Source organism: Dipodomys merriami, unplaced genomic scaffold (genome assembly GCF_024711535.1).
Source record: "Dipodomys merriami isolate MVZ:Mamm:240054 unplaced genomic scaffold, mDipMer1.0.p SCAF_2, whole genome shotgun sequence".
Lineage (NCBI taxonomy): Eukaryota > Metazoa > Chordata > Mammalia > Rodentia > Heteromyidae > Dipodomys > Dipodomys merriami.
Genome location: NW_027203381.1, coordinates 68,869,303 through 68,894,885, shown reverse-complemented (window position 1 = coordinate 68,894,885; position 25,583 = coordinate 68,869,303). Strand labels below are relative to the sequence as shown.

At 41.5% G+C, this 25,583-nt stretch overlaps 1 protein-coding gene across 2 annotated transcripts in view; it reads left to right on the top strand.

Annotated features, from left to right (window-relative positions):
* Positions 1-1,349: 1,349 nt before the first annotated feature.
* Positions 1,350-25,583, top strand: part of Pak2 (p21 (RAC1) activated kinase 2) — an 85,539-nt gene continuing 61,305 nt past the window's right edge. Inside the window, exon 1 of one of the 2 annotated variants that reach the window (XM_070029925.1) lies at positions 1,350-1,606. The gene's annotated coding sequence lies outside the window, so the exon portion shown is untranslated. Of the gene's footprint in view, positions 1,607-14,967; positions 15,134-25,583 lie in introns of those variants that run through there. The other variant, XM_070029926.1, reaches the window with a different exon arrangement.

Genomic DNA, 25,583 nt, shown 5'->3' with positions numbered 1-25,583 from the left:
AATTTCTGAAGCTGAACATCCTGGTTAATGTGTATACTTAGTTATTTTCTCTTGATACTTTGAAATTTTTATGTCATTGAAGAGTGGTACTCGGGGCTGGGAAGGTGGCTCAGTGGTAGAGCGCTTGCCTTGCATGCCTGAGGCCCTGGGTTCGATTTCTCAGCACCACATAAGCAAAAAGAAAAAGCCGGAAGTGGTGCTGTGGCTCAAGTGGTAGAGCGCTACCCTTGAGCTGAAGAGCTGAGGGACAGCGCCCAGGCCCAGAGTTCAGGCCCCACGACCGGACCAAAAAAAAAAAACAATCCAACTTCTTGACCAGCCCCAAGGCCTTGTCTTTGGTCTCTCATCTCCTAGGCTACTCTCACCATCATTGCCTTGCTTACCACTCTGGTTTCCTTGTTCTCTTTGGGTTGAGTGTTTAAGATCCTTTGTGATGTAAATCTTGTTTATTCTAGTGTGTTTTGTTTACTTATTTATTTTTGAGGCAGGGTCTTACTATGTAACTCATTTTAGTCTGGAACTCACAATTCTCCTGCTTCTGTCTTCTGAGTACTGAGATTGCAGGCATGGGTCACCCTGTCTGTCTCTACTCCAGTGTTTTCTAATAGTATCCCCATCTTTCATTAAGCTCCAGCTACACAGGCATTCTTGACCACAGCAAAACCTCCTTTTCCCTTCCTTTCTATAATGCTTTCCTCTTGGTGCTTCTCTGTTTTCAGTTTAAATGCCACCTCCAAGAGGCCTTCTCTGCCCACTCAGGTTTTTCTTCATACCAGATAAGCAGTCCTGTGATTTTTCTGTTTGGATATTTGTAAATTCCTCCAAGGTGAGAAAAACCATGTCCACTCTTGTTTCTCTGTTACCTTGTGGTATCCTGCACACAGTAGCTACTCAAATATTTGTAGAGTAAGTGAACACATTGATGAGCTCCTCCGAGGATAAACTGCAGAATTTTTATTTGTGGTTCTTAATTTGGCAGCCAAATATATTAAGAATTTGTATGTACAAAGCAAAATGGAGAATGAATTCCCAGAGACAAAGGTCTTGAAGCAGATTTGTGCATTTACTACCTATCCTGTCAGCAATAGCCATCAACCGACAAGGAGAGTGCCCAGTGCCGAAATCAATGAATGATTGATTGTCCCTGTCCATGCAAATCTACCCCCAGAAGAAAGCTACTATCGCGAAAAGCAGTGCCCATCGTTAAACTACAACTCCCAGCAGCCCCGCGCGAGCCCGCCCCTCAGGAGGTGGTGCGCAGACCCGCCCCAGGGAGCCTCGGCCGTGGGAGAGGCGGGGCTTTGTTCTGGTCTCGCCCCCGCTCCCCGCCGCTGCCCTCCCCCAGGGTTGTGGCCACGCGCGGCGGCGGCGGTTGTTCCGCTTCCCCTCCGGCCCGGACGGTCGCCATTGCCGAAGGCTTCTGCCCTCCCCTAGCTGGCCCGCGGGGCTGTCGCTGCCTCCTATTCCTGTGGTAGCCGCGGCTGCGCTCCGGCGCGGCCCCTCTTCCGGTCCCCTTGCGCCGCGCGCTCGCCCGAGGCGGCTCCTCTGCCTGTCCGGAGCTCGGACGGAGGCGCCTCGCTGGGGCGGGGACGTTTCCTCGCCAGTGGTAAGTGTGAGCCCGGCGGGGGACGCGGGCGGCGCCGCCCTCCTCTCCTTCCTCCTCCAGCGGGCTCCGCGGCCTGCCAGGCGGAGCGGCCCGGGACGGCAGACCTGCCCGGCGCGAGGCCACCTGCAAGCCGGGGCTGCGGCTTCTGGGGCGGTGGCTCATTGTCTGTTCCCGGGGGCTGTTTTCTCCCCGGCTGCTCGGGCTGCGCGCTGTCCTCTTCCTGGATCCAGCCCTGCCCTGCCCTGCCCTGCCCTGCCCCGGCCGGGCCCGTTCTCCCCCCCCCCCTCGACTTGGGCCCAGTGTGTCGGGGGGCGGGAGGGAGGTGGTCCCGGATTTTGCGCTCGCCGGGGCTCAGCGTGCCCCTGCAGGCTGTGTCCGCTGCGAGTCCCAGCGCCGAGAGGTCCTCGTCGTCGGAACTCCCAGCTCCACTCGGCGCTGCCGCCTTCAGCACCGCGGGGAAGCCTGTGGAGTTTTCCGGGAGGTGGAAGGCCTCCGCCGCAGAAGTGCGCTTTCGGATAGCTCGGATTCTTGTTCGGTCTCACACCCGGAGGTGTCTGTTGGCTGTTTTTGGTAACTTGGAGTTGAGATTGGCTTTTCACCATGTTTGGTTTTCTTTGAAACGCTCTCGCGCGCGCACAAACGACGTTGCCACAAATACCTCGGTGGACTCGTCCTTTTCACGGATTCAGCAAACATAAAGTCGTCCAGGAGCTGAAGGCTGTGCAGTCATTGCCTTTGTCAGTTGCTGTGAAGTTGTCACCATGCTGATCTTTTAATGAGAATGCTCTTTGGGCAAGGCGAGCGTGATTTGTTTTCCCTCTGATAAATAACCAACTCCCACTGATACCGTCTCGGTGCTTTTTTACAAGTGGACTGTAGTTTGCAGGTTTCTTTTTTAACCTCTGCATAGAGACAAATGGTTAGTCCTAAAATTAGAGGACGAGGAGCTGTATTTTGGATCAAGGTTGTGCACGTCACGTTTTTTCCCCTGCTGTGTTAGACTCTTCCGCTCTTAAAAGTAGGCAGGATATTGAAATAAATGTACAAGAATTTGCTCTGGTGCTGTTTTTGTAGGGTGTCTAAAAGAGTAACACTAAATAAAATTAGAGTGGGATAAAGGCAGTGAATAGTAATTTTTAAGGCAGGTTAAAACTTGTCAACTTTGCCAGGAACAGTATGGTTTCCATAAAAGTATGTAACACTCTGTGTGTATGTCTTTTTCACATTGTATATATACCTGTGTGTAAGTGAAAGCCATTTTTATGTTCTATCAGAGATACTGATTTAAGACATTAGTTTTTTTACTCTTTGATCTCCTGCTTTTAAATCTTTCTAGTTGGCAAACAACAACATCACCACCTATTTACATTTACAATATGGAAACTAAACTTCATGTTGTTGACGTGTAATAGATGTAGATCTTAATCTGACTTTCAGGGTTAGGTGACTTAGGTCTAGTATATTTTTGTGTTTTTGCTAATCATTGTTTACCTTTCCTTCCAGTAGGGTTTGAAAAAAAATTACTTAGTACTCAGCTTCAATACTGTCATCATTTGGTATTATCAGTTGTCCTTAATGAAATACCTTGTTGTGCTGAGAGATTAAGGTGTAGAAATATTGGAATATGAAAAGGTCTGTTGATATCAGCTTCTGTGGCTACTTTTTTTTTCTTTTTTTGGGGGGGTGGGGTACAGTAATGGGGCCTGAACTCTGGGCCTGGGCGCTGTCCCTCAGCTCTTCAGCTCAAGGCTAGCACTCTACCACTTGAGCCACATCACCACTTCCGGCTTTTTTCTTTTTGCTTATGTGGTGCTGAGGAATCGAACCCAGGGCCTCAGGCATGCAAGGCAAGCACTCTACTACTGAGCCACCTTCCCAGCCCCTCTGCGACTACTTTCTATAAGATTTTTCTCTCTCTCTCTTTTTTTTTTCCACTTTGAGACCTGCTCTCCCTATGATGCCCAGCATGGTATCAAAATTCCTGGGCTCAAAAGATCCTTCTGCATCAGCCTCCCAACTGGCTGGGATTACAGGTTTGTACTTGTGCCTGGAAAACAGATGTTTTTATTAAGAAAAGTTCCCCAGTGTCTTGTCTTTGGGCCTGGATTCCAGGTTTACCATATTCAGCGAGTTATTTTGGTTTGTGACATTTATTACACTGCAAACCCGAGTTCATTAAGTATCAGTAAGTTTGTCTATATCTAGTAAGCAAATGAATGAGTTTTCTGTGATTTCTCACATCCTTTTTTTTTTTTTTTTTTAGTCCCTCATGAGGCTTGAACTCTGGGCTTGGGCTCTGTCCCTGCGCTCTTCAGCTCAAGGCTAGTGCTCTACGGCTTGAGCCACATTGCCACTTCCGGTTTTCTAGTGGTTTACTGGAGATAAGAGTCACGGAGTTTCCTGCTCAGGTTGGCTTTGAACTGTGTTCCTTAGATCTCAGCCTCCTGAGTAGCTAGGATTATAGGCGTGAGCCACCTGCACCCGGCTTTTTTTTTTTTTTTTTTGGCCAGTCCTAGGGCTTGAACTCTGGGCTTGGGCACTATCCCTGAGCTCCTTTTTGCTCAAGACTAGTCCCCTACAACTTGAGTCACAGTGACACTTCCAGCTTTTTAGTTGATTAATTGGAGGTAAGAGTCTCACAGACTTCACTGCCTGGGCTGGCTTTTGAACCAAGATCCTCAGATTTCTGACTCCCGAGTAGCTAGGATTATAGGCATCAGCCTTCAGCATCTAGCTTCTCTGAACTTTAAGATAGGCAGATTTCCAAGTAGACATGGTTAACAGTAGTTTGTAGCTCTTTTTCAGTTAAATATTTTAAGAGAGAGAATTTAGAATTTGCACTGGTAGTTAAGGATATAAACTTCCAATTATACTTTCTAAAACTTGAGAACTTGTGTAAGTAGCCAAGGATAAAATAAGTAGGTAGTGTGTTCAGGTATGTGCTGCTTTTTGCTATCTGACTTTTCTGTTTTTGTTTAAAACTAGACCATGTTCAAGTGTTCAAGATGTTGACTAATTTGTTTGCAAAAGCTCCTCCAGTTAGAGGGTTAACTAATTTCCAGACTAATCAGAGGGAGGGTGTTAAGTTACTTGGAAATTGTGCTTCTGAATTCTTGTATTTTTTTTCCTTTGCAGAGCAAAGAAGGTAAAAATAGCCCCCCTCCCCCAACCTCCTTAGGAAACACTGATGGTTTTCTTTGATCAGAATTGAATTTCACTACTACTTCATTTCAGAGATTTGAATTTTGTTCTATTGAACCCTGAGTATGATACATATTTTTTTCAATATTTAGTTTGCTCTTCTCTAAGATAGAGATAATAAGAACAACATAATGAAACAATAAATTACATAGGGCTAAAATGACATTGCAGATTTATTTTTCTTATTTTTTATAGTTCATTGTTAAGTGTTTAATAAACATTAGCTAATAGTCTGATCTTCACTGTTGTTCTAAAGCAAGTATCATTCTCCTAAACTTGGTTTTAAAACTGCTTTCTAGCTGGGCAACGGTGGCTCATGCCTGTAATCCTAGCTATACTTAGGAGGCTGAGATCTGAGGATCTCAGTTCAAAGCCAGCCTAAGCAGAAAAGTCCGTGAGCAACTTATCTCCAATAAACCACCAGAAAACCAGAAGTGGCCCTTGGCTCAAGTGGTAGGGTGCTAGCCTTGAGCTGATGAGCTGAGGGACAGAACCCAGGCCCAAAGTTCAAGCCCCAGAACCAACAACAACAACAAAAACTGCTTTCTAACCAGGTGTAGTAGTGTACGCCTTCGATCCAGCATTCAGAAGGCTAAGGCAGGAGGATCATGAGTTCAAAGCCAGCTTGGAGCTTTAAAAAACAAAAAAAAGGTCTATAGTATTCATTTTCATCTTTTATTAGTGGTTTCTCTATTTCTCTCTATTGTTAAATGTTTATCTTAGTTTTAATAACCAGTTTTGAGATTTATTTCAGTTTTTGGCTTTCTGTTTTCTAGGTCTCTGTTTTCTGCTTTTTCTTTTACTCTAATGCTTTTAATTTGTTATATTTTTTTCTGATTTAATGAGTTCTAGGTCCTTTAATTTTTTAATAATAAAAACATTTAATCCTCTTAACTCTGAATATAGCTTTGGGTACATCTGTAATTTGTACAAATTATGTTCCTCTAAATAGTAATTCTAATTTTTGTTTTTTACTTAAGAAATATTTGGGGGGCTGGGAAGGTGGCTCAGTGGTAGAGCGCCCCTGCTTGCCTTGCATGCATGAGGCCCTGAGTTCGATTCCTCAGCACCACATAAGCAAAAAGAAAAAAGCTGGAAGTGGCGCTGTGGCTCAAGAGCTAGAGCACTAGCCTTGAGCTGAAGAGCTGAGGGACAGCGCCCAGGCCCAGAGTTCAGGCCCCATGACCGGACCCAAAAAACAACAACAACAACAAAAAAAGAAATATTTGGGATAGTTCTAGTCTCTCCTATATCTTCCATTTTTGATCAGTAACCAGATCTTTCAAATTCATTGAATTTCTTTGTTACTTACATCATAATCCTTTTTGATAGTCCTCAGTGGAAACAGCACTTTGTTTTCAATGTACAGAATTTTGGTTCTTAATTGTAGGTTTGTGTCCTTATTATTCATAGGAAGTACTATAATCTTTGTTAGTTTCTTATTAAAATTTTAACTTCTTAATCTGTTTGAGACAGATCTTGCTTTGTAGCCTAAGCTGCCCCAAACTTGTGATCTTCTAGCAGAGGCTTTATACTCTCCCCTGCTGGCATTATTGGGACACTATATATATATATATATACACACACATATATATATATATGTGTATCCTTTTTTCTGTCTGAATATTATCTTGCCTTCATATGTTATACTGTAAACATGGATGTACAAGTACCTGTTTAAGATCTTGTTTTCAGAAGTGAAATTGCTGAATTATATGATAGCTCTGTTCTTAATTTTTTTTCTTTTTTTTTCTTTTTTGTCAGTCGTGGGGCTTGAACTCTGTTTGGGCTTGGGGGCTATGCTATCCCTGCTCTCTTCAGCTCAAGGTGAGCGCTCTACTGCTTGAGCCACAGTACCACTTCCAGTTTTCTAGTGGTTAAGTGGAGATAAGAGTCTCACAGACTTTTCTGCCCGGGCTGGCTTTGAACCATGATCCTCAGATCTCAGCTTTCTGAGAAGCTAGGATTACAGGCGTGAGCCACAGGTGCCGGCTCTTAATTTTTTTTCTATAGCAGCTTTTACTGTTTTATACTTCCACCCAAAGTGCAAAAAGGCTTATATTTCTTTACACCCTTGCCACATTTTTCTTTCTTTCTTTCTTTCTTTTTTTTCTTTTTTCTTTTTTTTTTTTTACTGATACTGGTGTTTGAACTAAGGGACTTGATAGGACTTTTTTTTTTTTTTTAATAGTAGCCATCTTACTGGGTTTCAGGAACTCTTATCATTAAAAGGTTTGTTTTGTTTTTGAGATAGCCTAGGCTGGCTTTGAACTCAGGATACTTCAGTGTCCTCGTGCTAGGGTTACAGACATATGCCACCATGCTGGGCTTTCTCATTGTAAATTTGTTTACATTTCTGTAATGGTTAGTGACATTAAATATCTTTTGATAAACCTTTTTTGTAGTAGTGCCTTCAGATTCTTGTGAGCAAGTTGTGTGCAGATGTGCCTTCAGCCTATTTGAGTAAATATCAAGGAGCATGATAGGTGGATTTAATGGTAAGAGTATATAGTTTCATGAGAAATGTACTGTTTTTCATAGCTTCTGTACTGTTGAGCATTTCCACCAGCAATGAATGAGATTTGCTGTTGTTCCACATCCTTGCTAGGATATTGATTTTAGATATTTGTTCCTTTCTGGCAGTGGCAGTATGAGGCCTCATACTTGCTAGACAGGTCCTCTACCACTTGAGCCATGTCTCAGCCATTTTTGCTTCAATTATTTTTTGATAGGGTCTCCCTTTTTTTGCATTGGAAGGCCTGGACTGTAATCCTCCTAGTTATGTCTTCTGCTTGGTTGTGATGCCAAGCTTTCACCCTATGTCTAGTTTATATTTAATGATTGAGGTGGGATCTTGATAATGCCCTCACTGGCCTCAAATGACAATTTCTCTCAGTCTATACTTCCTGAATAGCTGTGCATACTGGTTCTTAAATTTTCAGTCCCCTAATAATAAATGATGTTGAATATCTTTGTAGTTCTTTGTCATCTGTTTATCATATCGGTGAGTTATTTTGCTGTGTGTGTGTGTGTGTGTGTGTGTGTGTGTGTGTGTGTGTGTGTGTGTGTGTGTGTGTGTGTGTGTGTGTGTGTGTGTGTGTGTGTGTGTGTGTGTGTGTGTGTGTGTGTGTGTGTATGTGTACACGTAATCCAGTTTGTTTGTTTGTTTTCCAGTCCTGGAACTCAGGGCCTGGGTACTGTCCCTAAACCTCTTTGTGCCATTTGAGACACAGTGCCACTTCTGCCTTTCTCTGAGTAGTTTATTGAAGATAAGAGTCTCACAGGCTTTCCTGCCTGGGCTGGTTTTGAACCTTGATCCTCAGATCTCAGCCTCCTGAGTAGTTAGGATTACAGGCATAAGCCTGGCTTCTGGCTTTTTGTGGTTAATTGGATATTAGTCTCAGATACTATCCTGCCCAGGCTAGCTTTGAACCTCGATGCTGAGATCTCAGCTTTGTGAGTAATGAGGATTTCAGATGTGAGCCACCAGAGCCTGGTGGCTTTTATCATGGTGACTTTTATCATGTGTTTTTATGCAATATTATTTGGAACATGGTTACATTCTACATATTTAAATATCTTTGTTATGGATTACACTGTTCTACACTGAAGGACTGTGCTATGGAAAGGCCTAAAGGAAGTGCTGTTTCTTCTGTGTACTGTGCCATCTGAGTCCTTTTCTTCAATTCCTTATAAATTTTTTTTTTGGGGGGTCCGGTTGTGGGGCCTGAACTCTGGGCCTGGGCGCTGTCCCTCAGCTCTTCAGCTCAAGGCTAGCGCCCTACCACTTGAGCCACAGCGCCACTTCTGGCTTTTTTCTTTTTGCTTATGTGGTGCTGAGGAATCGAACCCAGGGCCTAATGCATGCAAGGCAAGCGCTCTACCACTGAGCCACCTTCCCAGCCCCTCCTTATAAAATTTTTAAGAAAAAATTATTTCTCATTGTTTTAGTTACTACTTTTATAGATAGACTAAAGAATTAAGTGAGTTAAGTATGGGTAAATAAAGGCTTGGGGGGGATGTCAGCACTTCAATAAACTATATTTAATATTTTTGCATCATCTATTTTGCCTTAGATTTCTGTCTATGCTTCTTTTTTTTTTTTTTTTTTTTGGTTGGTCGTGGAGCTTGAACTCTGGGCTTGGGTGCTGTACCTGTGCTCTTCAGCTCAAGGCGAGCACTCTACTGCTTGAGCCACAATGCCACTTCTGATTTTCTAGTGGTTTATGGGAGATAAGAGGCTCATAGACTTTCCTGCCTGGGCTGGCTTTGAACCTCGATCCTCAGATCTCAGCCTCCTGAGTAGCTAGGATTACAGGTGTGAGCCACTGGTGCCCGGCTCTATACTTCTTTTATTTGTTCAATAGCTGTGTCTTTCCTGGCTGCTTTGTTTTTGTTGTGTCTCTTTAAGTTACTTGTAGTTTAATTTTGTTTTAGTTCTAAATAGGTGCTTAAAACATTTATTGTCATATAATAAATTTGCTTAGTTGTTCTCTAGTATGTTATTTAATGCCCTCTTTTAAAAAAATTTCTTTATTACTACTTCTTTGGGTATTTTGTTTTTAGATTTTTGTTGAGTATGTATCAAAAAACTACCATCTTAACCATTTCCAAATGTACAGCTCTTTGGCCTTCTGGACATTTGCATTGTGTTGTAACCATCGCTATCATTTATCTCCAGAATGTTTTTCAACTTCACCAACTGAGACTCTAGACTTACCACTCCTTCATCCCTCCCTACCTTCACTAATAACCTATCTCTTTCATCTTTCTGCTTCTGTGAATTTGCCTTTTCTAGAGGTTTCATAGTAGTGGAATCATATATTTGTCCTTTTATATCTGGCTTAGGTTAGGTGGTATAGTGTTTTGGGGTTACATCAGTGTTCCATATATTACTACCTAATTTCTTTTTTGAGGCTGAGTAGTATTTCAATGTATATATATGTTAAATTTATCCACTCATCTGTTGGTTGATGTTTTCTACTTTTTACTGTGTATATTTAGTATATTTAGTTTGCTTTTATCTCAAACAACCTGATTTTTAAAGTATATTAGTTTACATAAATTCAAATCTAAATCTGAACTGGAAAAGTTTTTTTTTTTGGGGGGGGGGTCCGGTCGTGAGGCCTGAACTCTGGGCCTGGGCGCTGTCCCTCAGCTCTTCAGCTCAAGGCTAGTGCTCTACCACTTGAGCCACAGCACCACTTCCGGCTTTTTGCTTATGTGGTGCTGAGGAATCGAACCCAGGGCCTCAGGCATGCAAGGCAAGCGCTCTACCACTGAGCCACCTTCCCAGCCCCTGGAAAAGTTTTTTTATATATCAGTCTGAGAAAGAAATTATTTTGAGTCTCCCTGTATCTGAAGACTAGGTTTGTTTTGGTGATGTTTCCCTTATTCTACCCACAATGTACCTTTGATTTCTAGAGTGAGCTTGGGACCTGCTTTGTGAGCTCTGTTGTTATTTTGATGGGGTTACTAGAGCTTGGACTTGGAGCCTCTTTCCCCTGCTCCCCTGTTCCCCCGAAGCTGTCAATCTTATCATGTAAGACAAACTTCTACTTTAATCTTTTCTTACTGGTTACTTGGAGATAGGAGTCTTGGATTTGTCTGCCATGGCTTTGAATATGATCCTCAGATCTCAGCCTCTTAAGGAGCTAGGATTACAGGCATGAGCCACCAGCAAGCGCCCTGCTTGCTGCTTCTCTCCCCCTCCTTCTTCTCCTTCTCCCTCTCCCTTTCCTTCTCTTCCCTCCTCCCTCTCTTTCTCTCTTTTTGTGCCCATCCTGGGGCTTGAATAGGACCTGAGTTTTTTGCATACAAGACTACTGCACTTCCATTTGAGCCACAGCTCCAATTCCAGATTTTTTTTTTTTTTTTTTTTGGGTCCGGTCATGGGGCCTGAACTCTGGGCCTGGGCACTGTCCCTCAGCTCTTCAGCTCAAGGCTAGCACTCTACCACTTGAGCCACAGCGCCACTTCCGGCTTTTTTCTTTTTGCTTATGTGGTGCTGGGGAATAGAACCCAGGGCCTCAGGCATGCAAGGCAAGCGCTCTACCACTGAGCCACCTTCCCAGCCCCAATTCCAGATTTTTTGTGGTTACTTGATGATGAGTCTCACTTTTCTGCCACTGACACCTGCTTCTGTGCATCTGATTTTTTTTTGTCTTTTTAAGGAACTCTTATGCCAGTTTGTATTGCAAATTTTCCAAACAATGCATCAAACATATACCCAATTCAGTGCATCTGATTTTTTTTAACTTCATCTTTTTTCATGACTTCTGTCTTTGTAATTACATTCACTGCTAATATAGATTATTTATACATTATTCAGGTGGATTAATTACCACTTTTTTCAACTTTACATTTAAATTGATTCATTATGTCAGCTGGCATACATTTTCTGCTAGGTTTTCTTGGTAGGAGCACTTGGAAACCACATTTAATAATCCTCAGAACTTCTACTGTATCATCTTGCATTAATCATTTTCTTTCAGATCTTTTCTCCACCCATCTTTATTTTTCCTGGGTCTAGATGACTCTTTTTGTTCTGAGGGTGGATTGGTGGGTTGAGGACTTGAGGTTAAGGTCCTTACGTCCTTACACTTGTTAGATCTGTACTTTACCACTTGAGATGTGCCCTATCCCCTTCTAATTTCAGCACTTGGAAGTCTGAGGCAGGAGGATTGTCAGTCCAACACTACTCTGGGCACAATAGTGAGACCATTATTCAAAAATTTTTTTAAAAAGCATCTTAGATTGACTTTCATCTTTTACTAAAAGATATTTCATATTAGGTATCTCTGATAGCCAACATAGTTGTACTTTTCCTATATTTATTGCCCCTTGCCTCATTTTTGCATTTTTATTTCCATTTGAAATTTGTGTTCAAACTTTTTCATGTTTAGTGCATTTTCTACCTTTTTTTTTTTTAGTAATCTTTGTCATTGCTTACCTGTTCTCCCTCTGTTCCCTACCTTGTGAACAGTTCAGAAGTATTTCCTGAGTCTTAGCACTTTACTTGTCATGCTTTATTTTACTAATGTGGTAACTAGGTGTAAGCCAAGAGGAAGAGAAGAAAAGGATCACATCTGACTTACAAAATTTCTTTGCACTTGTTGTTTCCTCTGTGTACAATATCCTTCCTTTCTTTGGCTGGCTAATTTCTTTCCATTCTTCAGAAGCCAGTTCTGATTTTTTTTTTGCTTAATGAGACATACATTGGTCCCTATCAGCTCTTTCCTCATCATAGCAGGATATCCTACGTTACTATTTTCCTACTGGTACCTCAAAACCAAGACTAAATCTTTGGTTGCTAAACTTGACTGACACATTTTAAACAACAAGTACTTTAATGAGTGAGTTTGGAAAGAGTTACTAAGAACTTTTTTATATTTTCCAAAGTATGTTATTATCCTTTTTAACTTCTAATGTGAAAATACCAAAAACATGTCTCTTTGGGATACCTGAATAGTGACTATTTTTTTGTTCATGTTTTGGACTTTATTCTGATTTGATGTTGTTTTTTTTAAAAGATTGTATACTACTTTTACTTCAAAAAGTACAGTCAAGTGCTCAGCTAAAGAGATTGAGATCAGAAGGATCATGGTTCAAGATCAGCCAGTACAAAAGTTCTTAAGACCCCCCCCCCCCCCCAACCAATGTGTGTGGTAATACATGCTTGTCATTCCAGCTATGCAGGATGCTGAGATTGGGAAGATTGTAGTTCTAAACCAGCTCAGCAAAAAGCTGAATAGACACCCCTCCTCTCCAGTCTAAATAGAAAAAGCTGGGCAGCACCACTTGCACTTGTCAGTCTAGATATGGCAGGAAAGAATTGGATAATCACCATCTAGGCTGATCTGGGCAAAAAGAAAGACACTATGTTAAAAATAACCAAAGCAGGGCTGGGAAGGTGGCTCAGTGGTAGAGCGCTTGCCTTGCATGCCTGAAGCCCTGGGTTTGATCCCTCAGCACCACATAAGCAGAAAAAAGAAAAAAGCCGGAAGTGGCGCTGTGGCTCAAGTGGTAGAGCGCTAGCCTTGAGCTGAAGAGCTGAGGGACAGTGCCTAGACCCAGAATTCAGGCCCCACGACCGGACCCAAAAACAAAACAAAAAAAATAACCACAGCAAAAGTGCTAGAAGTAAGGCTTAATAATAAACACCTGCCCAGCAGGCATAGAGGCCCTGAGTTCAAACCCCGGTACAAAAGAACATAAAATACAGTTAATACCAATACAATTAAATACAGATAAAACCAAATGCAGTTAAAACCAAACCCTATAAAACAGATGTTTACTGCCCAGTTACCTTTGACTTTTGGGGTTCCTTCACTTTTATTTTTACTACCTGCTTCCATACACCCTCTAATCTCTATACTATCTCATGAGCTAGATCACACTATTACTATTGGCTAAAATCCCATCTTCTGCTTAGGAATAATTCTGTTTAGGGATAATTACATTACAGTAGCATCTGAGTAAAGCTTAGACTATTTACCATCCTAGTCTCATCTTGAACATATGATAAACTGTGAAGTTTCTGTGTCTGTTTTGTCTGTTGTTAGGATCAAGATAAATGGAAATTGGGCTGGGAAGGTGGCTCAGTGTTAGAGCGCTTGCCTTGCATGCGTGAGGCCTTGGGTTCCATTCCTCAGCACTACATAAGCAAAAAGAAAAAAAGCCAGAAGTGGTGCTGTGGCTCAAGTGGTAGAGCGCAAGCCTTGAGCTGAAGAGCTGAGGGACAGCGCCCAGGCCCCATGACTGGACCAAAAAAAAAAAAGAATAAAACCTAGTGGAACTGTAGCTCAAGTGGTAGAGTGCTCACCTTGAGCTGAAGAGCTGAGGGGTAGGGCCCAGGCCCAGAGTTCAAGCCCCACAACCGACAAAAAATAATTATGAAGAATAAAACCTTTGATAGCATTACAGATAAAATCTTATTAATTTCTTCTTCAACAAATAATATTGCCTACTCTTGACTAGGCACAATGTAAAGTGGTGTGATATAATGTTTAGTGAACTGGCTACCTCACCAGATCTGAGTATGTACAGTTTATAATGCAGCCATTTTGGTGGATATAAAGTTAGAAGAAAATTAATGGGAGTAGGATGGGAGGCAGGGGTTGTTAGAGACACGGACCATTCCTCACAGTAGGTGTTTACCTAGTAGTGATGGGGCATAGGTGATAGATAACTTGGTTTTCCCAGGGCTTCCTGATTTTTGTCACTAAAAGTGACAAGAAGTGACAGGATGGTTGATCACACAAAAAGCCTTCCAGAAGGCTTGAGATGGCTGTGAAAGAAACTGAAAAAATGGAAAACTAGCTGGGCAGCAGTGGCTCACGCCTAGCTACTTGGGAGGCTGAGATCTGAGGATCATGGTTCAAAGCCAGCCTGGGTAGGAATGTCTGTGAGACTTATCTCCAATTAACCACTAGAAACCAGAAGTGGCACTGTGACTCTAGTGGTAGAGCGCTAGCCTTGAGCTGAAGAGCTGAGGGATAGTGCCCAGGCCCAGAGTTCAAGCCCCATGACTTAAAAAAAAATAAAAAAGAATGGAAGCTCTTAGAGCCTGTAGGAAGACAACAAAGAGGTGAGTCTAGACAGAGAAGGGCCTGAACATGAACATTGAAATGAGAGTGACAACCTTTGATCCACCCCCTTACCCCTTGCTGCTCCCAATTGGGGTTGAACTCAAGGTCTCATTCACACTTGGTAAGTAGGTGCCCTACCACTTGAGCCCTTCTTCCAGCCCTAACTGTTAATATTTGAAAAGTTGTTATCTGCATTATGAAGGATAAACTAAGACAGGGCATAAATTTTGTGGATAATAACAATGATTATATCATAGGCTGGGATAATTTATAAACTTTACTGTTTTGGAAGGCATGGATAGTTTGGGGACTTGAGGGATTATGATGGAGGCATGAAAGCCTAAAACATGACTTAAAAAAATTATTCTTTTTGTTTTTGTTTTTACTGTGAAAATACCTTACAGAGGGGTTACAATTACATGAACAATTGAAAATTTATTCTTAAAAAAGTGTGTGTGTGTGTGTGTGTGTGTGTGTGTGTGTGTGTGTGTGTGTGTGTGTGTGTGTGTGTGTGTGTGTGTGTGTGTGTGTGTGTGTGTGTGTGTCATGTGTTTCGTTGGTAGGTACTGAATTCACCGAGTCACACCCCTAGCCCCCAGTCTTTTTTGCTTTGTTTTATTTTTAGGTAGGATCTTGGTGGTTTTTGCCTAGGACCATCCTGTACCAGATCTTCCTGATCTCTACCTCCTCTCCAGCAAACTGAAATTATGGACATGAACCATTCCACCCAGGCTAAGTATGTTGTATATTAACTTTTAAAAATGGAAAAATAAGGCGGGCGCCGGTGGCTCACGCCTGTAATCCTGGCTACTCAGGAGGCTGAGATCTGAGGGTCACAGTTCAAAGCCAGCCCAGGCAGGAAAATCCATGAAACTCTTATCTCCAATAAATCACCAGAAAAAACTAGAAGTGACGCTGTAGCTCAAGTGGTAGAGTGCTCGCCTTTAGCTGAAGAGCTGAGGGACAGCACTCAGGCCCAGAGTTCAAGCCCCACAACCGACCAAAAAAAAAAAAAAAAGGAAAAATAAGCCAGGCACTGGTGGCTTCATGCCTATAATCCCACCTACTCAGAAGGCTGAGATCTGAGGATCATGGCTCAAAGTTAGGCTGGGCAGGAAAGTCTGTGAGACTCATAAAACATCTCCAATTAACCACCAGAAAACCAGAAGTGGTACTGTGGCTCATAGTGTTAAGAGCGTTAGCCTTGAGTGCAAAAGCTTCAGGACAGTACCCAGGCCCTGAGTTCAAGCCCTACAACCAACCAAAAAAAAAAAAAAAGGAAAAATCAAACATTTTTACTGTCCCTTTTTTTTTTTGTCACTAGGAATTCTACTAGCAGCATAAATAATAAAGATAGCAAGGTGTTTTACGTTTTTCTTTTCTTTTTTTTTTCTTTTTTTCAGTAATAGGGCTTGAATTCTGGGCCTGGGTACTGTCCCTGAGCTCTTCAGCTCAAGGCTAGTGCTCTACCACTTGAGCCACAGTGCCACCTCAGGTTTTCTGGTGATCAATTGGAGATAAGAGTCTCATGTACTTTCCTGGCTGGCTTGGAACTGCGATCCTCAAATCTCAGCCTCCTGAGTAGGTAGGATTACAAGTGCCCAGCAGGTTTTTTTCTTATAGATTACATTAGTTGTGTAGGGAGATTTCATTGTGACATTTCTCTGTGTCTACAGTGTACCCCATTAACCTATATCCTTTATCATTCTCTTATTCTCCATTCCTCTCAAAAATAATTTCAGCTGATTTTAATCTACTTTCATACATGCATATAAAATACTTCAGGGCTGGGAATGAGGCTTAGTGGTAGAGTACTTGCCTAGCATGCATAAAGCTCTGGGTTCAATTCCTTAGTATCACATAAACAGAAAAAGCTGGAAGTGGTGCTGTGGCTTACATGGTAGAGTGTTAGCCTTGAGCAAAGGAAGCTCAGGGATAGTGCCTAGGTTCTGAGTTGAAGCCCCTGGACTGGCTAAATAAATAAATAAATAAATAAAATACTTCAGCTATATTCATTCTTATTCATCCTCTGCATTATACCTTCTACAGGTTCTGCAGATACCCACCCCCAAGCAGGTCCTGTTTTACTCTTCAAGACAGCAGAGTTTTTTTTTTGTTTTGTTTTAAACTGATGTTTGCTGGTATATGTGTGTATATGTAAATAATAGCATAGATTGTAGAAGGCACAGCTATAAAGTAGGTCATGAAAGTACTTCTTTGCTAGAATATGGCAAAAAGTATAAATTGTTTTGTAGTCCCATTAGAAAACTATGAGATTACTTTCATTTTTCAGTTAATATTTAGAACTTTTTTTAAATTGCTCTAGGAACCTCTGACATATTTAAAACTACCTACTTCACCAGAGACAAACTCATCATTTGTGCCTCTGTGTGTTAGCACAGTCCCTCTTACTCTCTGTCCCCCTTAAGAATTCCCCTCCCCCAAGAAAAGAACCAGCCTTTTGGGGTTGGAGGCAAGGCTCAGTTGGTGGAGTGCTAGCCAATGAACAAAAGCATCAAGTATCAAATTTGAGTTCTGGTCTCATACCAAAAAAGCAAAAAAAGAATTCCCCTACGTTTTTTAAACCTAAGATATAATTCATATATGATAAAATTAATCCTTTAAGGTGCAATTAAATAGCTTTTTAGTGTAGTTACAGCTTTTGCAACTATCACTATTTTAATTCTAAAATAATTGCATTACTTCATAGAGCACGGTGGTCCCTGACCCCTCCTCACTAAATATTCACTAATTTTTTGTCTTTAAATTTACATATTGTGGACATATAAGCAGAATTGTACAATACACAGTATTTTAAGATTAGTTTCTCAGCAAAATGTTTTGTGTAAGTACACATGTGTGAGACTGCTGGGGCTTGAACCCAGAGGCTTCATGCTTGCTTGCACACAGCTGGTGCTTTACCACTTGAGCTATGTCTCTAGTCTGGATTTTGCTGGTTTATTGGAAATGATGTCTGAGGGCTTTTCTATTTTTCTATCTTTGGGGACATGTATATTTAGATCTACAAAAAGCACTTTTTGTTTTTTGTTTTGGAATTAAATGTTTTAAATTAGTAATTTTCAAAAGTTTATTCATTTAGTTTTTGCTAGTCCTGAACTCAAGGCCTACGTACTATCCCTAAGCTTCTTTGTGCTTAAGGCTAATGTTCTATCACTTGAGCCATAGTGCCATTTTTGTTTTTTTTTTCTGAGTAGTTTATTGGAGAAAAAAGACTTGTGTCCTTTTCTGCCTGGGCTGGCTTCGAATTGCAGTTCTCAGATCTAAGTGTCCTGAGTAGCTAGGATTATAGGTGTGGTCCATGGTGTGTGTGTGTGTGTGTGTGTGTGTGTGTGTGTGTGTGTGTGTGTGTGTGTGTGTGTGTGTGTGTGTGTGTGTGTGTGTGTGTGTGTGTGTGTGTGTGTGTGTGTGTGTGTGTGTGTGTGTGTGTGTGTGTGTGTGTGTCGAATTGCAGTTCTCAGATCTAAGTGTCCTGAGTAGCTAGGATTATAGGTGTGGTCCATGGTGTGTGTGTGTGTGTGTGTGTGTGTGTGTGTGTGTGTGTGTGTGTGTGTGTGTGTGTGTGTGTGTGTGTGTGTGTGTGTGTGTGTGTGTGTCTCTGTCTGTCTGTCTGTCTGTCCTGGTGTTTGAACTATGGGTCTGAGAACTGTCCCTCAGCTCTTCAGCTCAAGGCTAGCGTTCTACCACTTGAGCCACAGTGCTACTTCAGGTTTTCTGGAGGTTTATTGGAGATAAGAATTTCATGGCCTTTTCTGCCCGGCTGGCTTTGAATCACAATCCTCAGATCTCAGCCTCCTGAGTAGCTAGGATTACAGGCATGAGCCATCAGCATCTGGCATTCAAATTTTTTTCCATTGTAGACTAATTACTCCATAAAATGGCATGCAAAATACAAACAGCATTTGCTGTTGTTTAATTAAAGTCAACAGATATAATTGATTTTACGAAATTTCTCTAGAAGTTTTCAATGTTGTTTCTTAATTTTCATACCTAATTTAGAGTAATAATAAGTAGCTAGTCCACACTCTACTATTGTGTACTACTACTGCCTTAGTCCACTGAATGGTAGTTGTAAAGTAATGCAACTTTTACCACATTAGAGCAGGAAGCAATTGCTTGATTTGCATTTTTTTACACTTCCCTACTGTACCTCTCAGTTCTCATTTGTTGCTGAGGTTTTGTGGCTTAATGAGAATATACTTCTATAGATCTTGTATCAACTGGTTATATTATTTTTTAAGCAGTACTGGGGTTTGAACGCAGTACTTCATGCTTGCTAGATAGGTGTTCTTACTCCTATGAGCCATGTATTTTGTTTGCTTTTTATTTTTGAGATAGTGTCTTGGTTCCTCCCCTTGCATGTACCTGGGTGCCATCTGCCAGTTAGACATAGTGTGGTAGCTAGGATAACAGGTGTTTGCCACCAAACCCAGATTTTTGTTGGGAAGGCATATCATGAACTTTTCTGCCTAGGCTGCCTTGAGATTGTCCTGAGATAACTTCCCAAGTAATTAGGATTACAAATGTGAGCCACTAGTAGTACCTGACTTCAGTGGCCATTTTTGAGATACTTCAAACTGCCTATTACAAGCCATCATGTCCAGCTTTCTTCCATTGAGTTGAAATCTCAACAGACTTTTCTGGACAAGGTGGCTTGGAACTAAGATCCTCCCTATTTTGAGTGACAGGTTGAGAAAGGATCTCTCAAACTTTTCAGCCAGAGCTGGCATGGAACCATGAGCCTCCCATTGTCTGCCTCACAAGTAGCTTGGATTACAGGCACAGGCTTTTGGTGTCCAAACTTGAGCTACTTAATACTTCATTGAGATAAGTTGGAGGGTGCAGTTTCTAGAAAGATAGCAAGAGAAAGCTAGATGCCAGTGGCTCACACCTTAGATACTCAGGAGGTTCAGACCTAAGGATTGTGCTTCAAAGCCAGCCCAAGCAGAAAAGTCCATGAAACATCTCCAATTAGCTACATGATAGACTAGAGGCATAACTCAAATGGTAGAGTGCTGGCCCTGAGCAAAAAAACTGAGCAAGGCTTTGAGTTCAAACCCTAGTACTAGCACAAAAAAAAAAAAAATGAAAGCAAAAAAAAAAAAAGAGAAATTTTGGGCTTGGAGCCTGATGAGGTTGGCATTCTGTGTTTCCCTTATAGGAACTCTCAATGCTTGTGGATGGAGAGTTTCTCCTCCATTTCCAGAAACATAGAAGCCTTTTAAGCTTCCAACCATGTCACTTAAAAAATTTTTTTTTAATTATTTAAATTGTTACTATAAAGGTGATGTATGGAGGGATACAGTTATATAAGTCAGGTAAAGAGTACATTTCTTTTTGGACAGTGTTACCTCCAACCATGACACTTTGAAACTCCCAACTTAATTCTTTTTTTTTTTTTTTTGTCGGTCGTGGGGCTTGAACTCTGGGCCTGGGCGCTGTCCTTCAGCTCTTCAGCTCAAGGCGAGTGCTCTACCACTTGAGCTACAGCGCCACTTCTGGTTTTCTGGTGGTTTATTGGAGATAGGAGTCTCACGGTCTCTCCTGCCCGGGCTGGCTTTGAACCATGATCCTCAGATCTCAGCCTCCTGAGTAGCTAGGATTACAGGCGTGAGCCACCAGCGCCCGGCCCAACTTAATTCTTTGTAAATAATTTGTCATGTTGATTCAGAGCATAATTCCATGCCTCATTGTTCTCATTTCTACAATAATAAGTAGGCATCATTGATACATTTCTCCCTCATGCCCCTATAGCCATTACCAGTGTTTGAACATAAGTGATTCATTATCTGCTGTCTGACAAAGTCTAAGAGATAGATCTAAACGTACAGTGGGCATGTGCCACCTCCTGACTTTTCAACCTGTAGTCTAGTATAGTTGTAAGAAATGTACTCTTTTTGTTGTTGTTGTTGATGGTCGTGGGGCTTGAACTCTGGGCCTGGGCTCTTCAGCTCAAGACTAGTGCTCTACCACGTGAGCCACAATGTCATTTCTGTTTTTTTTGGAGGTTAATTGGAGATAAGAGTCTCATAGACTTACCTACCTGGGCTGGCTTTGAACCGAGATCCTCGTATCTCAGCCTCCTGAGTTAGCTAGGATTACAGGCGTGAGCCACCTGCACCTGGCAGAAAGGCACTCATGCCACCAGTTTGTTTCTGCTCTGCTGATGAAGATTCTGAAATAAAGTGGTGTATTTGTTTATAGTGGCCCTAAATGAATGAAAGTACGTAGAGCATTTGAGTCATTAATTAATGTAAGCATTTGTTGATGCCTCTGTAAAAAGCATTATTTTTAATACTTATGGAGAAGTATGGAAATATTCTTTTTTGATCAGTCATGGGGCTTGAACTCTGGGCCTGGGCACTGTTCCTCAGCTTTCCAGCTCAAGGCTAGCGCTCTACCACTTGAGTCACAGCACCACTTCTGGTTATTTCTAGCGGTTTATTGTAGATAAGAGTCTCATGAACTTTCTTGCCTGGGCCGACTTTGAACTGTGATCCTCATATCTCAGCCTCCTGAGTAGCTAGGATTATAGGCATTAGCCACTAGCACCTGGCTTATGGAAATATTATTTGCCAGCCAGTTAATATTCTTGTAGAAAGAGAGAAGTTAGAAACCAAGTAGAAGTTAAGGAAAGTGTGAAGTAACATAAAGATGGGTGGGTATAATCCCAAGTCCAGCCAGAAGAAAGAAAACCATATAGTAATTTGAATGTGAAAGTTCAGAATGACTGAGTATAATAAGAATTGAGTAATGAAAGGTTAGCTAGTAAGAAGTAAAAGATAAGTAAGAAATGAGATAGTAAAAAGTAAGGGATAGTAAAAGTAAGAAACTACTACTTAGTACTACTACTACTTAGTACTACTACTACTTAGGGCTGAGATAGAGCACCCAGAGAAGAGCCTTCCCTCCCCATAGTACTGAGATTCAGACCATGTTGGAGAAAGCATGGCTGTGAATCACTGAAATAGCAGAGAAGTTTCTGCCATTTGGTGGTTCTGTGTTGATCAGAGTTGTGGAACATCTGCCCTGTAGGGTACCTGAGCAAGCTGTTAACAGAATTGATGGATGATAGAAAGCCAGTGTCTGGTCATGTTGCCCTATGAGAAGCTAATTAGTGAAGGAACCAGTGAAGTCTAAAAACCTGAAGCAATTCTCTTTACCTGAAATGTCTCTCTATCTCCCTCTACTGACAAGGTTTAGTACTGTTCTGTCAGGAAAGAAAAAAATTACAGGCCCCAGATCCATGTTCAGAGTAGGTAAACGAGTAAATTGGAATTGAGAGGCACTATGCTTTTAGTCAGCAGGACTGGTTATTTAAGTGATATGTGATTCAGAGAAATAAATCAGATTATGTTATGATACTAAAGGAAAAAGTAGTATTTGAGAGATTATGAGAGAATTAGATTTTTTTTGTCAGTCATGGGACTAGGCTTTCTTTTTTTTTTTGGGGGGGGGGGTCTGGTTGTGGGGCCTGAACTCTGGGCCTGGGCGCTGTCCCTCAGCTCTTCAGCTCAAGGCTAGCACTCTACTACTTGAGCCACAGCACCACTTCCGGCTTTTTTCTTTTTGCTTATGTGGTGCTGTGGAATCAAACCCAGTGCCTCAGGCATGCAAGGCAAGCACTCTACCACTGAGCCACCTTCCCAGCCCTAAGTTTAGCATATTTTTGTGTCATTTGTTTGTAGGAATTCCTTATCCAATATGTATGTGTGTGTGTGTGTGTGTGTGTGTGTGTGAGACAGAGAGAGAGAGAGTGTGTGTGTATGTGTGTGTGTGTATGTGTGTGTGGTGTGCACACCTGCATCAGGGCTTAAATTTAGAGACCTAAACACTCAGCTTTTTCATTTGCTCGCCTTTTTTGTGGTTTATAGGAGATGAATGGATGGCAGCAAACCTCCATCCTCAGATCTCAGCCTTCTCAGTAGCTAGGATTATAGGCATGAGACACATGTGCCCACCTCTCCAAGATATATTTTCGGTTATTTTTGTTGTAGATATTTTTTTATTGTGTAGAATATAGTCACATTTAAGTCTTTGCCTTCAGTATTTCCTGTGCCACAAAGATATTCTGTGTAAGGATGCTCTATAATTATCTAAAAGAACTTTGATTTTCATGTTTAATTTTCAATTTGTTTGAATTTGGGGGCGGGAGAATATATGTCAGGTAAGAATCTTTCCTGGACTGCTCCATTGTAGAGTTCGGGGTAGAGGCTTCTACAACTTTATCTTATCAGGAAGTATATCTAGGGAGCAGAAGTATAAGAAAAGAGTGAAGCATGGAAGGAGTAGTAGCCAGTAGGAAAGTGTAACTGATGGTTTCATTACATTGTATGGTCCCCAAGAAAGTCACAGGGCCATTCAAAGCAGAGTGAGTGAGAAGGCAGGGTAAGAAAAGAGAGTTAGCTGTTTTTTCCTATCCCCTTGGCATACTCCTACAGTTAACTCCTCTATACTACTAAAGTTGCACGTACTATGACAATGTTCAGCTTATTACTATGACAGTGTACATACTCATGACGTAAGGTCTGAGTATGTTGTGCCTGAATGTAATTTGTTATTTTAGTAGAAGTTTGAATAGGAGGATCTGAAAAGGATGCAAAGGGATTATATATCTGGTATGAAATCTAATGTTGGTTGTGAGGCTTGAACTCAGGGCCTGGATGCTATACCTCAGCTTTCTGACTCAAGGTTAGTACTCTACCGCTTTGAGCCATAAGTCTACTTCCAGTTTTATTGGAGATAGGAGTCTCAGGGACTTTCTTGCCTCATCTGGCTTTGAATCATGATCCTCACATCTCAACCTCTGGAGTAGCCAGGATTATAGGCACAAGCCACCAGCACTTGGCTTACCATTTAAAAAAATTACAGATCTTTGCACATATCCACACAAATGATAACTGTGGTAATGGATGTTTTGATTATGGTAATCATTATAGAGTGTACAACAGATTATCATGTATATACTTCTGATACATACAATTTTGATAATTATACCTCAAAGCTGGAAAGCTGTATGGCTTATCTTTCTATAAATATATGTGTATATTAACACATCTACCTCACTCCAACCTCTTTACAACATTTAGGTAAGTGGTAGCATACCTATCTCATAATCCTTCTACTTCCTGAAAATATTTACTCTGTGGTAGTATGTGAAAACTCCTGGCCTCTTCTCTTTGTATCTTTGTAAGTATTTTTGGTACTTGTATTGAACTCTCATTTGTTTTTATAAGTTTTATAATGCTTTAATGCATGATTCAGCCAGTCCCCTAAAATGGCCACTTGAATTGCTTTTAGTTTAGGTTTTTTTTTTTTTTTTTTTGGTCAGTTGTGGGGCCTGAACTCTGGGTTTGGGTGCTGTCTGTCCCTCAGCTCTTCAGCTCAAAATAAGTGCTCTACCACTTGAGCCACAACGCCACTTCCAGCTTTTTCTGCTTACACAATCTGAGGAATCGAACCCAGGGCCTCATGCATGCAAGACAAGCACTCTACTACTGAGCCACCTTCCCAGCCCCTGCTTTTAGTATTTTATTGGAATAGATAATGCTCTTCAGAAAGAGCCCATAGCTGTGTTTGGGTTTTTTGTTTTGTTTTGTCGGTTGTGGGGCTTGAACTCTGGGCCTGGGGGCTGTCCTTCAGCTCTTCAGCTCAAGGCGATAGCTCTACTGCTTGAGCCACAGTGCCACTTCCGGTTTTCTAATGGTTTATTGGAGATAAGAGTTTCATAGACTTTCCTGCCCAGGCTGGCTTTGAACTGCAAGCCTCAGATCTCAGCCTCCTGAGTAAATAGGATTATAGTTGTGAGCCACCAGGCTGGCTTGGTGTTTTGGTTTTGTTTTGTGTTTATGCCAATGTGTACTTGGAATCAAATTTCCCAAAATAGAATATCTGAGATAAGGGTTATAGTTTATATTCTCCCTCACCCCCCTCAGTCATGGGGCTTGAACTCAGGGCCTGGGTGCTGTCCCTGAGCTTTTTTGCTCAAGGCTAGTGCTCTACCACTTTAAGCCACTTTGAGTTTTCCGGTGGTTAATTGGAGATAAGAGTCCCACAGACTTTCCTGCCTGGCTTTGAACCATGGTCCACAGATCTTAGATTCTCGAGTAGCTAGGATTACTGGTGCCCAGCTTATAGTTCATATTCTTAAATGTTATGCTACGTTTTTTTTTTTTCCCAGACAAGGCTTTTCTGTGTAGTGCAAGCTGTCCTCAAACTCATAATCCAGCCTTTGCCTTCTAATGTGAAGATTACAAGCATATACTACCTTACCCAGCTTTGTTATACTTCTTTTATATGAAAATCACTGATTAGTAAACCTATTTTCACAGGATTTCAAGGGGATGGGAAGCAAACACTAGTGCCTGTAAAAAGAAAGGACAATTAGATATATTTTTGTTTTATAAATACTTTTCATCTACACTAAAAGTTTTTTTTTCTTTTCTTTTTATTTTATTTGTGGACATACTGTACAGAGGGGTTACAATTACATGGGCAGGATAATGCGTACATTTCTTACCAAGCATTGCAGCCTCCTCCTTTTGTTTACCCTTCACGTCCCTTTCCAGCTTCCCCCCTCCCCCCAATCCCAATCCTTCTCCTTCCCCCCCATTCCCCCCCCCCCCCGCCCCACACCGACGTTGTAAAGCTCATTTTGGACATGACAACTTGTACTTCTCATTGTTGCAACAGGTCCACCTGTATCCTTAAAGAACTGGTTTTTCCCCATCTCCTCCTCAAGTTATACTGACATCAAATATAGTGAAAGCAGGGGTTATACTGTGAGGGAGGGACATACAAAGCAACAAAGAGATAATCTTATAAATGCGTTAGAAACACATGCATGAAAGAAAAAAAACATTAAAATACATATCTAAGGGTTTATTTTCCTGACATCACATTATCTGACCTTTTCCGTTTGACTCATGCATATACTAGATATTGCAAATAAGGGAAACCATGGGACCTATGTTTTAAAAGTTATTTTCTTAAGTGATCAGAGACTGTGGGCTTTACCTCAGTGCAGTAGCATGCATGTAGACTAGCAATTGATGGTTCTCAGTATAAGCACACACTCTTGATAACATGATTTTCCAAATAGTAAAAAACTTTATGAACAAATAATGTACAACTCTTCTTTTTGTTGAATCCTTACCTGGTTTTGGGAT